Here is a 12,120-nt window from a genome sequence, read left to right on the forward strand (position 1 = left end):
ATATCACCATCTTCTCTTAACAACATGCTCAACAGTAAGTTGTCTGCTGAGCACAAGCTTCAGACACTGAATTTACTGTCATATAATAGCATATACCATGACCATGGTAAGAATATAACATTTGTGCTGTAGTTAGACCAGTGGCAACACAAATTCCATACCTAGCAAGGTCACTTTGGTTCCTGTGGTGGTCCATATGAACATGTATGGCATCATGTACTGCCTTACTATACTTATTCCTGTTTTGCTACATTAATAAATGTATCTGCCTATAGCATGCTTGTCATGTCATGGAAAGTTGAATATCTGGGAATTCAACATTGGGGCACTTCTATTTCTATAGTATTGTACCTTTGCAGATCACAGGGTCTAGCTGCTTTAGTATTTTCACTCCCTAAATTGCAGCAGGATATAGTATTCAAGGATCATATGGCAGACATCCTCATAAATGCTTTGGCAACTGTTACTGTTTGCATCCTGCAGGGATATGATGAGATACTACAACGCTTCGCATCCTGCTACCTGTGTGGCCTACCTGCATCACAAAGGATGCAGGCCTAACCCTCCATTCCTACTCCTTTCATTCCCTGCTTCCTGGAGATGCTCTTAACACCAAGAATTTTCCAACTGTTCTTTCCAGCAGTAACATTCGTCAAACCTTACCTCATCCTTTTGACATCTAGGGATTTCTATCCTGAAGCGTAATATCTCAAGTCAGTTAATAGAAAACTTGTTTAAGTTACCTTATATGGTTTCATGGTTTGTCTATTCACTTATTCTGCTTGTTGTGGACATGCAGGCAGGGTTACCTCAGGTTGAAACTATGCTCAGCTAGCTGTGAACATAATGAAGGCAGAGATGTTTGAATCTAAATGAAGGTTTACTCCACGCTACCTAGCTGGTTTGACATTAATTTTAAAATCGTTTAATTACTTGACAGGGACGGTGGTTCTGCTGATAATAGTTGATGCACTGGAGTGTGTTACTCCATCTTGTCTGTTGTGTGATGCAAATCTGCATCTTAAAACAGTTAAATTGTATGAGCTTTTAACTTAATTTAAGGTTCTTGTGTGCAATCAATGCATCATAAAGTCACTGTATGGTGAGCTGCCTTGTGAAAGTTGTCATACTTTGAAAGGTAAATGCATGTTAGAAATTTAAACAAAATACAGGAAGTAGGGGAGGAAAAGCAGAGGAAAACTTGAAACAAAAATGATAAAGGGCCATAGTCAAACATAGCCATCTAAGTAGTATAACAATTATTAATACGGATATCTGGGTATAACTCTACCAGTTCAACACAAAATTGGAAGGGTCAATCATTTTTTTCATCATCTCCTCTGTTTAGATGGAATTTTACTATTGACAATTGCAACATCACAAAAGTTAGGTGTTAAGGAAGCTTTTTCTTACCACTAAGGTTGATCGCATAGTAAGTATATTTAGAAATGCAGTGATGGGGCAGGGCACAGATAACCCCCTCCCAAACTGCAAAAAAGTTTACTCTTTTTTTTTGATAAAATTGATGCATGTGTTGTTGATTTAATCAAGTGCTATTTTATAGTGCAATGTTTGTCATTCCAATAATCTGCTATGGCCCCTACTTATGTAATTTATTCAATATTCATACATAAAATGATGCAATAAATAAATAAGTTAAACTTTTGTCCTGAAACTGTGTTATTCCAATCTCCCCTGTCTCATCACTGATTTTACCACAGTTTACCTAATTTTGAACACCCCGTACAAGGGTCTCACTTCTTAATAGTACCCCTCTGTGATATGTCTAGAAGGAAACCATTGTTGTTTAGTCATTGTGGCAAGTCCCCTTCTTTTGCATTTGATCTTTCCCACTATCAGTGACATCAGGAGGGAATATTGTCTTTGCATTATACAAACATCCTACCTTAACACTTAATTGTCTGGGTTTCATTTTGCTAAGTTTTTACTTAATAGTAGGAAGTTAGCCTTAGAATAGTACCTGAATATTTCAGGTTTACCTGGAGTTCTAAGTTTGATTTTTACATCAAAAGAGATCATTTTGTAGTCTGACCTTACCAAAGAAGACATTACACTAGGGGGTGTGCAGTACTCTTCCCATATTAGTGTTGACCAGATCCAGTATGGTTGCACCCCTGGTTGGTGGTCTGACAATCTGATCCAGGGAGTTTGTGTTTACAAAATCCAGGAATCTCTCTGCCTGTATGTTTGGTGTCATATATGATTCCCAGTTATTAGTGGTGTAATTAAAGTCACCCCTGAATATGGTACTGGGTTGGATGGTGAGTATTTCCAATAAGTTTAAATATATGCTATGGGTTTCCTGGGTCATAGTGGGGGACCCAGTGGAAGTGATATGGAATTTTGCCTACAATGACTTGAACAAGGAGAAGCTCAAGTGCTTTACCTTGTTTGATCAGCCTTGAGTATATTTATTTTTCATGTAAATTGAGGCACCTCCACCTTTAGTCCCTGTGTGTGTAGCAGTTGGTCTAAATGTGTGGAAGACATTATAACCTTGCACTGTCATTGTGTTCTTACATAATTAAACCATGTCTCAGTGACCGCACAGACATCAACATTCTCTAGAGTGAAGAGAGCTTGTAGGTAGTAGAGTTTTTTGTTTATATTCCTAGCACTGAGCAGTAACACCTTTACATTTTCTTGGTTTTGATTTGCTATGTCGGAAGTGCATTCAGTTTGGTATTAACTAAAAGCAGACACTATGTTTGAGAACAACGTTTTAACTATATTCAAAAGCTGAGAGGGGACATGTACAGACCATCCCTGGCAAAGCAGTGTGGCCTGCTGGCCATCTCCTTCCATGCCGACAAACATTGCACCCCCTTAGAATGATACCAGAAACTAAGCCAATTATTAAAGTCAGTCATCTTTTGTATGTACTGTACCATCATCCTTGGATAACGTAAAATGCTGCTCAATGCTAGGCTAATACCAGCCTGGAACACATATTCCAAGAACTCCATGATGTCTCTCTTCATACTGTCTAAGGCAGTACATCTCAGGTCATTTACATCCACATGGACTATGACTGTGTCATACTGGTACTTGTTGCCCAATGACCTGAGTGCATGTGTAATGTTGTAGATCCTGGCCTCTGATAAGCAAATAACCTTGACTTTCTCCTTATTCAACCTGATGAGAGGGGCATCAGTGCATCTCACAATGGAGACTCTGATAACCAGAATGTTGGATTGTTTGGTGGCTTGCCTTAGGGGCTTAGAAGTAGAAGCTCCATCACATGTAGCTGTATGTGTTGATGTGGGCATTGTTTTGAAAGAGTGTATGCTTGGGTTGATGAGAGTCTTTGCTATGTGTACTTCATCTAGGAGGTCTTTGGGGTTTAGGAATGTTACATTTAAATGCCTTAGCATATGTTAGTCTATGTGTCTGCTTTGAATTGTGTGCGATGGGTACTACTGACAACCTTACTGAAATGGGCAGTGCTTGTTTGACACAGCTTTGCCTCCACTGACATTGTGTGAATACTTCTGTCACATACCACATCAGTTTGTTTGAGAATTAAGTGGTTGTCAGTAGATATGAGACAATTTCTACATTGCCTCAGTATGCCCATATTCATTAAGTTGGTAACGGAGATAGTGAGGAAATTCTATCTAGCGTGTCATGACAGGGATAGCCACCCGGTGGTGTAAATCTAGGCTCAACATGATTGTCTGCAAAATGGGAAAAGGGGTCGAGAATGGATGGATGGAGATAGTGAGAAAATTCATATACATGGCAACAGACCCTTTTTTATTGATTAGACAGTTGGAGTGACAACATAAAGTAATGTCAGGAGTATCTGGTTTGCAACTATGGGGGCAGTGCTTGTCATTGCAAACTAGTTGTGCTTTGTGCAACTAGGCATTGGTGAAATTTCAATGGTGCTTTTATAGGAAAAATGCCAAGTCAATGTATCTGAATTTGTACAGGGCACTGCCAAATACCTGAGGGGAAACTAATAAGCAGACCCTGATGATTTATGGATGAGGTATTTAGGTAGATATTCTGAAGTTAGGTTAGACAGCAGGAAATCAAGCAGTATTTACTGAAAAGAAAGAATTAGCTTACCAAGAATGATAAAAAGAGTGGAGTGACCTGAATGGTTACTGCCTGGATACTACTAGTGCTGGTCTCAATACAGTTGACACTGCTGGGATAGAACACTCCTTTGCTTCTTCACTCACCAGAAGTAACACAGCATCACCAATTCCAACATGAGAAACAGGCCACAGGCTCTTTGATAATCCACGGTCTTGTTCCTGATGATGCAATGGTCTGTACTTGTTGCAGTTTTTCTTGGTAGATGCCTTCAACAGCAACCAGAACAACCAAGAATATCAAACACAGACACCCGCTGCCCAACCAGTAACAGTCAGGAATCAATGCACTCTGCTCATTCTCTCACCAGGACCAAAATATAAGCACAAATTCCAAAAGGACACCTACGAAGCACTTCTTTCCTGTAATCAGCAGTCTCCAGGAACTAATGTCCCTATGCTCCTTCTCTCTCCAGCAGCAAAACAGAAGCACTAATACCAATATTACTGAGAGGCAGAATGTGGGCTCTCCTGTAATTGGTGGTCTTAGAGTAGATGTTTCAGATTTTAAAGGTAAGGCAGAAAAAAATGGATTAATATCCTAAGAGCTGCAGTGAAAACTAAGCATTTAGCATCTCAGGGTTCAGTCCTGGGACCGCTCTTGTTTGGCATCTACTTCTCTGAAGTACAGGCCAACACTAAGGGACTCTGGCTAACAAAGTTCCCAGATGACTGCAAACTGAGAGCCATTACTGAATCCCCAAATGATGCGGATATTCTAGAAAAGGGCCTTACAGAAACAGATGCTTGGTGCCAGAGCCAAGGACTCAAGCTTAATGCCAAGAAATGTATAGTTATCCCCTTTGGGGAAAAAAACATGTCCCCATGAATTACCACAGAGGTGGCAGTACATAAAACACCGAAAGTGTGATGAGAGACTTAGGGACACAGGTGGACAGTGGTCTCACCTTCAATAACTACATCACCACAACAGTCAGGAAATCCTTCTATGTGGCACACCTCATCACTAAGGGCTTTTCATCCAGAAAAAAAGGAGGTCATTGTCCCACTGTACTCATCCCTCATTAGACCCATTATAGAGTACAGTGCCCCGTTTGGTATGTTACCACACAAGACATCTGTAACAGTTGGAAAGGCCACATAAATACCTCACTGAAAGAATCCCAGGCCTAAAGCAGATGCCCTATACTGACCATCTAAAAAAACTCCAGCTATACTCTGTGGCACATTGTCTACTCAGAGGCAATCTCTGCTTAATATACAAGGCCATGTCAAACCCTGAGCTGTTGGACATGCTCCACTTAAAGAAATCCCAATCCCTCAGAGCCACACGCTCCAGGGATCTACACCTTGTCATCACAATGAACAAAACATGCTGGAGGGATAGGTTCCTGACCCAGAGACTCCCCATACTCTGGAATAGACTGCCCATACATGTCAAGCAGAGCACCTCCTTGACGCTCTTCAAAAGGAACCTTGATGATTGGATGGGAGATAGGAAACTCACCCCGGGGATCACATCAGTCACCCTGCTAGACAGGGGTCCAGGGAAGTAAATATTGTGGGAAGAAATATCCAGGGAATTGTTATGGCTAGGCTTGTATAGGACCTAGGGCCAGTAGCCTAGTACCAACCTATGAACCTATGAGCAATTATATGAGAAAATAGTTACCTTAACAACGGAAATTCTTATTTAGCTTCAGGAACAAAAATATCACATATTCTTTCTAAAAAGATGGGAGGACGGGAGACTGGGATGCCTCATATGACTCAATGACACATAAGTGTAACTGTGCCTAACTTTCCCCTGAAAGACAATAAGAACCTGGAGCTTTACTTGCTTTGAGTCCCATGATACTTTTATTCAACTCTGCAAAACCAAACCTTTCCTTTGTGGTCACATATGAGTGGATAACGAAACGCCCCCTAAATAATAATTGATCTACTACTGCATGTTTTGTATGGGATGGTTACACCACCATCTAGGCGAGAACATCCCTTCCAGTGCCTGGGTCTTTTGTATTCTTAATGCCTTGTTTGATTACCTGAAATTTAGTCTGCAGCAAGTTGTAAACAATCTGTGCTTCCTTCGCAGAAAACTCCACCTTTTCCCTAAACCCTTACGGTGCTCAGATTTAAGCACAGAGGCTTCATGTGATAGTACACAGAGTTAATGAGTTAAATTAAGGGTTATAGAGAGTTATCTGATCAGTGACACTTACTGGGTTCATATGAGCCAGCCATTCGACATTTCCCTCATTGATTTCAACTAAACTGTTAACTTGCACAGGTTTACTGATATGGTCATGCAGCAACACATCTAACATCTATCTGCTCATTTGATTGCTTTACTTCAAATATTTTTAGTGTTCTATATTTTGAAGCAGCTATAGATGGCTTATATGAGCCGCAGTGGTGCAGCAGTTAGCGTTGTCGCCTCACAGCAAGAGGTTCTCCCATTCGATTCTCGGCTGGAGTGCCTTATGTGTTGAGTCTGCATGTCCTCCCCATGGTTGAGTGATGTTTAAAGACATGCAGGTAGGTGCATGTGTGAATGGGTGTGCCTTCTTTGAAGACTGGGTATCAGGCAGGCAACTCGGCACCATTAAAATCCACTGCAAATCATTAGCGGACCAGAATTCCGCTTTGGCAACCCCTAACCGGGAAAAGCCGAATGACATTTGTATAGATGTCTTATATCCTAAGTCATTTTTGTCATATAGGATTAGGAAAAGACACCGGCACTTCAATTTAATTAGATTCTATACCCTTTTATTTTTTTGTGGTGATTCACCCATCTCCCCAGATATGCTATAAAAAATAGTTGACTGCTTCCAAGATATCATGAACAAGGGTGGATACATTATGATTAATATCCAAGAAAGAATTAACCCAATTGTTGAATTTGTCTCTTAAATCCATGAAACACATGAAGAAGGAGGAAACATGAAAAGCCGAGAGCTCCAGATACACTACATAAAGACATTTTTTTAACAGATGCTTGAAATAGATGTGAGGTTGTAATCTTCAGAAAGGAAGAGCTTAATACTAAATTAAATGTAAAATAAACTATCAGTTTTAGATAGTGAGCCATGTCTAGCCAAAGTGTGAGTGAATACTGGCTGCCCAGTGACACATGGTGATCCCAAATCTACCAGGACACATTTATCTGTGAAATCACTTGTGTATTTCGTTGGAGAGTCAACTAATTAGAATAAACATTCATGGAGTCTAATACAAATTGTACTATACTGATGTCAAGCATTATAACTCAGTGTCCTGTTTAAGGTGTATCACTTCATAAAGTATGGACACCTACTAAAGAACCCATCCTACTCTGTCAACTATCCAACATTACAGACAAGTGACTCTGCATCAACATGTTTTCTCCTTCTAAATGCTGATTCTTTCAAAAGGACGTGGCCATTACCTGACATCCTTGCTTACACAGCTTGGAAAATTCCCCTGATGAAATATGATTCCTGTACAAGTTTTACAGCTGGTCTCGTTATTTTCATATACTGAAATAGGTAGGGAAATGTTACTACCTCTCCAATACCATTAACAGTACTTACTACCTCTCCAATACCATTAACAGTACTTACTACCTCTCCAATACCATTAACAGTACTTACTACCTCTCCAATACCATTACCAGTACTAACTACCTCTCCAATACCATTACCAGTACTTACTACCTCTCCAATACCATTACCATTACTTACTACCTCTCCAATACCATTACCAGTACTTACTACCTCTCCAATACCATTAACAGTACTTACTACCTCTCCAATACCATTAACAGTACTTACTACCTCTCCAATACCATTAATAGTACTTACTACCTCTCCAATACCATTAACAGTACTTATTACCTCTCCAATATCATTAACAGTACTTACTACCTCTCCAATACCATTACCAGTACTTACTACCTCTCCAATACCATTAACAGTACTTACTACCTCTCCAATACCATTAACAGCACTTACTACCTCTCCAATACCATTAACAGTACTTACTACCTCTCCAATACCATTAACAGTAAAAAGACCCGACTGGTCTGGTGAACGGTAATAAAGGCTATACGCAGCTTCCCAACAAAAAACACTTTATTAAACACTAAATAAAATTCACGACAGGAACATATTCCACTCCAAAATCACTGTTTGTTAAGCGCTTTCATCCGCCAAAAGGCAGACTTCATCAGAACAATTAACTTCAGCTGCTGCTCCATATTTTATGTAAATTTAGGCGCCAAACACCATTACAAGTTAAAAAACAGAAGTACTTAAAGGCATAAACACTTTAAACAATATCATAATTAATAACTGTAATATGCTTTATGTATGGATGTAATTATTGAATAGTATCTTAATAAAATGTATATAATTATAATTATACATAGAGAGTACACTCTCCACTGTCCAAAATGGCTAATAAATAAAAAATAAAAAAATAAAAAAATAAAAAATAAATAATAAATAAATAAATGGATGGGGTATGAAATACCTATTTTATAACTAGGATACTTAAAGATCCATAGTATTTTTGTCTTATCTTTCCATAACCATTTCTCTTCTTTTCCTATATAGGTTCTATATTCTAAGATAATTGGAATCTCCCACATCCTATGGGCTCCCAATATACACTAACTACTATAAATAAATAAATAAATAACATAGTATAGCATAATAATATAATATAAATTAACTAATTTATGATCTAAAACATCCAAAAAATTGGTGTAAATATCGTATAATAATGTATGTATTAATAATAATATATAAAAAAAACATTTATATAGATGTAGTTTGAAATAAATAAAAAAATAAATAAATAAATGTGGATATAAATATATGTATATGTATATGGTATGTTCAATTTCATATAAATACTCACTAATATAAAAAAAGTCATTAATACATCATATAATACATAAATAGTTAATTAAAAATTGATTAAAAATACAAAAAGATAAAGGATAAAAACAAAGTATGATTGGTACAGGTGTAGTTATCGCATTAATAGGAATGGCTTTATACTAATATATTCATTGAGGCCAGGTTTTGTTGTGGCATCAGTTAAGATTTGCCAATTACTTTCTCTGCATGCTAGTCTAGTTTTCCAGTCCCCACCCAATGGGTTTGTATACTCTTTATCAATAATTGAGAACTGGAAAGAATGATGATCCCCTGCCTCACTGATGTGTTTCTAAAGCGCATTGTTCAAATCTTTACATTTAATCTTGTAATAATGTTCATAGATGCGTTGCCTCAATTGTCTTTCAGTTTTTCCTATATAGAATGCGGAGCATTCTATACACTTCGCTAAATACACCACCTGTTTAGTGTAACAGTTCCCATTCATACTTTTAATTCTCGTCCCATTCACATTTTCCAATTTTATGCAAGACTGATTGTTGATATAAATGCATTGTTTACATCTCCCACATCTCTTAGTAGGGTTATATATATTCTTATTAATACTTTCATCATTCCCTACTTTTTCAAGTAATTTCTTAAGGTTAGGGGCGGTCTTATATACAATTTTAGGGTAGAGTCCTATTTTCTCCTTGTGTGCATCCGATACGGTCACTATGTCCCAATATCTTGTCAGTATCTCCTTAATGCTATCAACATGTGGTGTATAGGTAAGAACACAAATCCTACCTGCTGGAAAGCTACTTGTAGGTCCTATCTTTACATTGGATACATACTTCCCTATTAATGGAATATACTTGCAATTCCATTGATTAGAAACATAATTGATCGTGTCATCAATAAGATGGATAGGGTATCCTCTATCTAAGAAGAGTTGTCTAATTAATTTCATCTCAGTCTCCATTTCCTTTCTTGTAGATGACATCCTCGCTCCCCTAATACACTGTCCTTTTATAATATTCTTGAATATATGACGTGGATGATTGCTTGTAAAATACACATAATCATTGGAATGAGTACTCTTTCTAAAAACCTTTGAGGCAAATTCATTGTTCTCTGTTTTATAAACATATGTGTCTAAATATGCAATACCACTATCACTAAAGCTAAATGTAAAATTTAAAAAGTTGGTAGTACCATTAATGTATTCCACAAATTTAGTAATGTCATCATTCGATCCCTTCCATAAAATAAATATGTCATCTAAAAATCTTGCGTAAAAGATAATGTTGGAAGAATATTCACTATTAAATACATATTTAGTCTCCCAATCCAGCATCACCAAATTAGCAAATAGATTAGCATGGCCACCCATAGCACTTTACTTTGTTTAAAAATTTCTCCCTCAAAAGCAATATAATTGTGATCCAGGACTAAGGACATCATATCTAATATTAGGACTATCCTGTCCCAACTTAAACTGGAATAACTCCTAAGGCTATTACAAAAGAAGTCCAATCCTTCTTCCTTAGGGATACTGGAAAATAAGTCACAAACGTCTATCGTAACAAATTTATATTCCATATTCCATAAGGTTGGTGACAGTTTGCCTAGAAAATCCCATGAATCAATAATAAGATGTGGAATATTTTTGTACGTGTGTTTAGTCCATCTGTCTATAACTAGCCCTATGTTAAAAGTTTTTGATTTAGACCCAGATATAATGGGTCTAAATGGTGGGTTAAGTACAGATTTGTGAATTTTCGGTATACCCACAATGTGGGCTAAGATAGGATATTCTATACGAATGAATTCATAAATATCCTGTGTAAGTCTGTTATTCAGTAAGTATTCTTCTATGGCTAAATCAATTGTCCTATATCCTGTATATACTTCATTCATTGATATACCTTCATAATTCCCTGATTCGTAAAGGATGTTATGAATAGCTATCTTATATGCTGAATTAGAATAAATAACAACTCCACCCCCTTTATCGGGTTTCATTATTCTGATATCTTTGTTTTTAATTAATTCATCAAGACATTTCCTTTCTTTTGCAGTTAAATTATCCTCAGGCTTATATGTTTGGTCTTTATTTCTTATACAATTTTTATTGTACCAATACACCTCCTTACATACTATCTTTTCATAATTGTTAATGACGGGATTACTGATAGGCGTATACGCACTTCTTTTCTTTAGTTCTCTATTAGCTATAACTTGATTATCCTCCGCTTGGTCAAATTGGATCGCAAGATTTAAATTTCTACAAAATAGTTTGATTTGTTTAATGGTATCCACCAAAGAAAACCTAAAATTAGGTATAAACTTCATACCCTTCGCTAAAAGACTATAAAACTCTATTTGTATAGAATAATCAGAATAATTATATACTTTAAAGCCATTATATGAGCTCGAAATATGCTCATATTGGACAATATTGGGAAATTCCTCATCAGTATTCTGTATATGCACATTGGATACTTCAATGGTTGTAGAGGACGCTCGAGGTGACGTCTCATCTTAAACTTCCTGTTTACTTGATTGTGACCGTGATAATTCTTTCTGAAATTTGGATGATATCTGCCCCCTTGAAAATTTTCTTTATTCTCTTCTCTCCCCTCTCTCTCACTAAATCTCCTATTCATATATACTAACTTCCTTTCCTGAGGCCAAATGTATGCTTTCTGAAGCTGATAAGCTTCTACATCACAATCCAGTTTCCCATTCTTTCTGCTATGAATATTAAATGCTTGCTTATCTGCTGAAAAAAATTGCTTCTCATATAAATCTTTCCATGCCTGGAAATCACAATGTTGTAAAATACTTTCATTAATAATTTCCACTTCATTTATGAGAGTAGTCAATTTCTCATCATTATGCTTCATTATTAATTTCATATACTGAAATCCAAAATCATCAAACAGGTTGTTAAATTCAAATTTCACACTGTCACTATAAGTTAATCCCATAGGGAGTTGAAAAATCTAAGACCCTTTGGTACTACTTGTATATCAATGCATTTAGACAAGTAGGCATTATCCACCTTAATATTTTTAATAGAAGATAATTTTTTACCAAAGTTAAAAATCATATCCTTAATACTGTTCTTATTCATATTCCTTGAATGAGATGAGGGTACTTGG

The 12,120-nt window shown here is 37.0% G+C and overlaps 1 protein-coding gene across 2 annotated transcripts in view; it reads right to left on the minus strand.

Annotated features, from left to right (window-relative positions):
* LOC122812081 (gamma-aminobutyric acid type B receptor subunit 1-like) overlaps positions 1–12,120 on the minus strand; it is a 2,214,644-nt gene that overhangs the window by 55,398 nt on the left and 2,147,126 nt on the right. The window lies entirely within an intron of this gene.

This window comes from Protopterus annectens, chromosome 9.part0, assembly GCF_019279795.1.
Source record: "Protopterus annectens isolate FY-2018-M chromosome 9.part0, PAN1.0, whole genome shotgun sequence".
Classification (NCBI taxonomy): Eukaryota; Metazoa; Chordata; order Ceratodontiformes; family Protopteridae; genus Protopterus; species Protopterus annectens.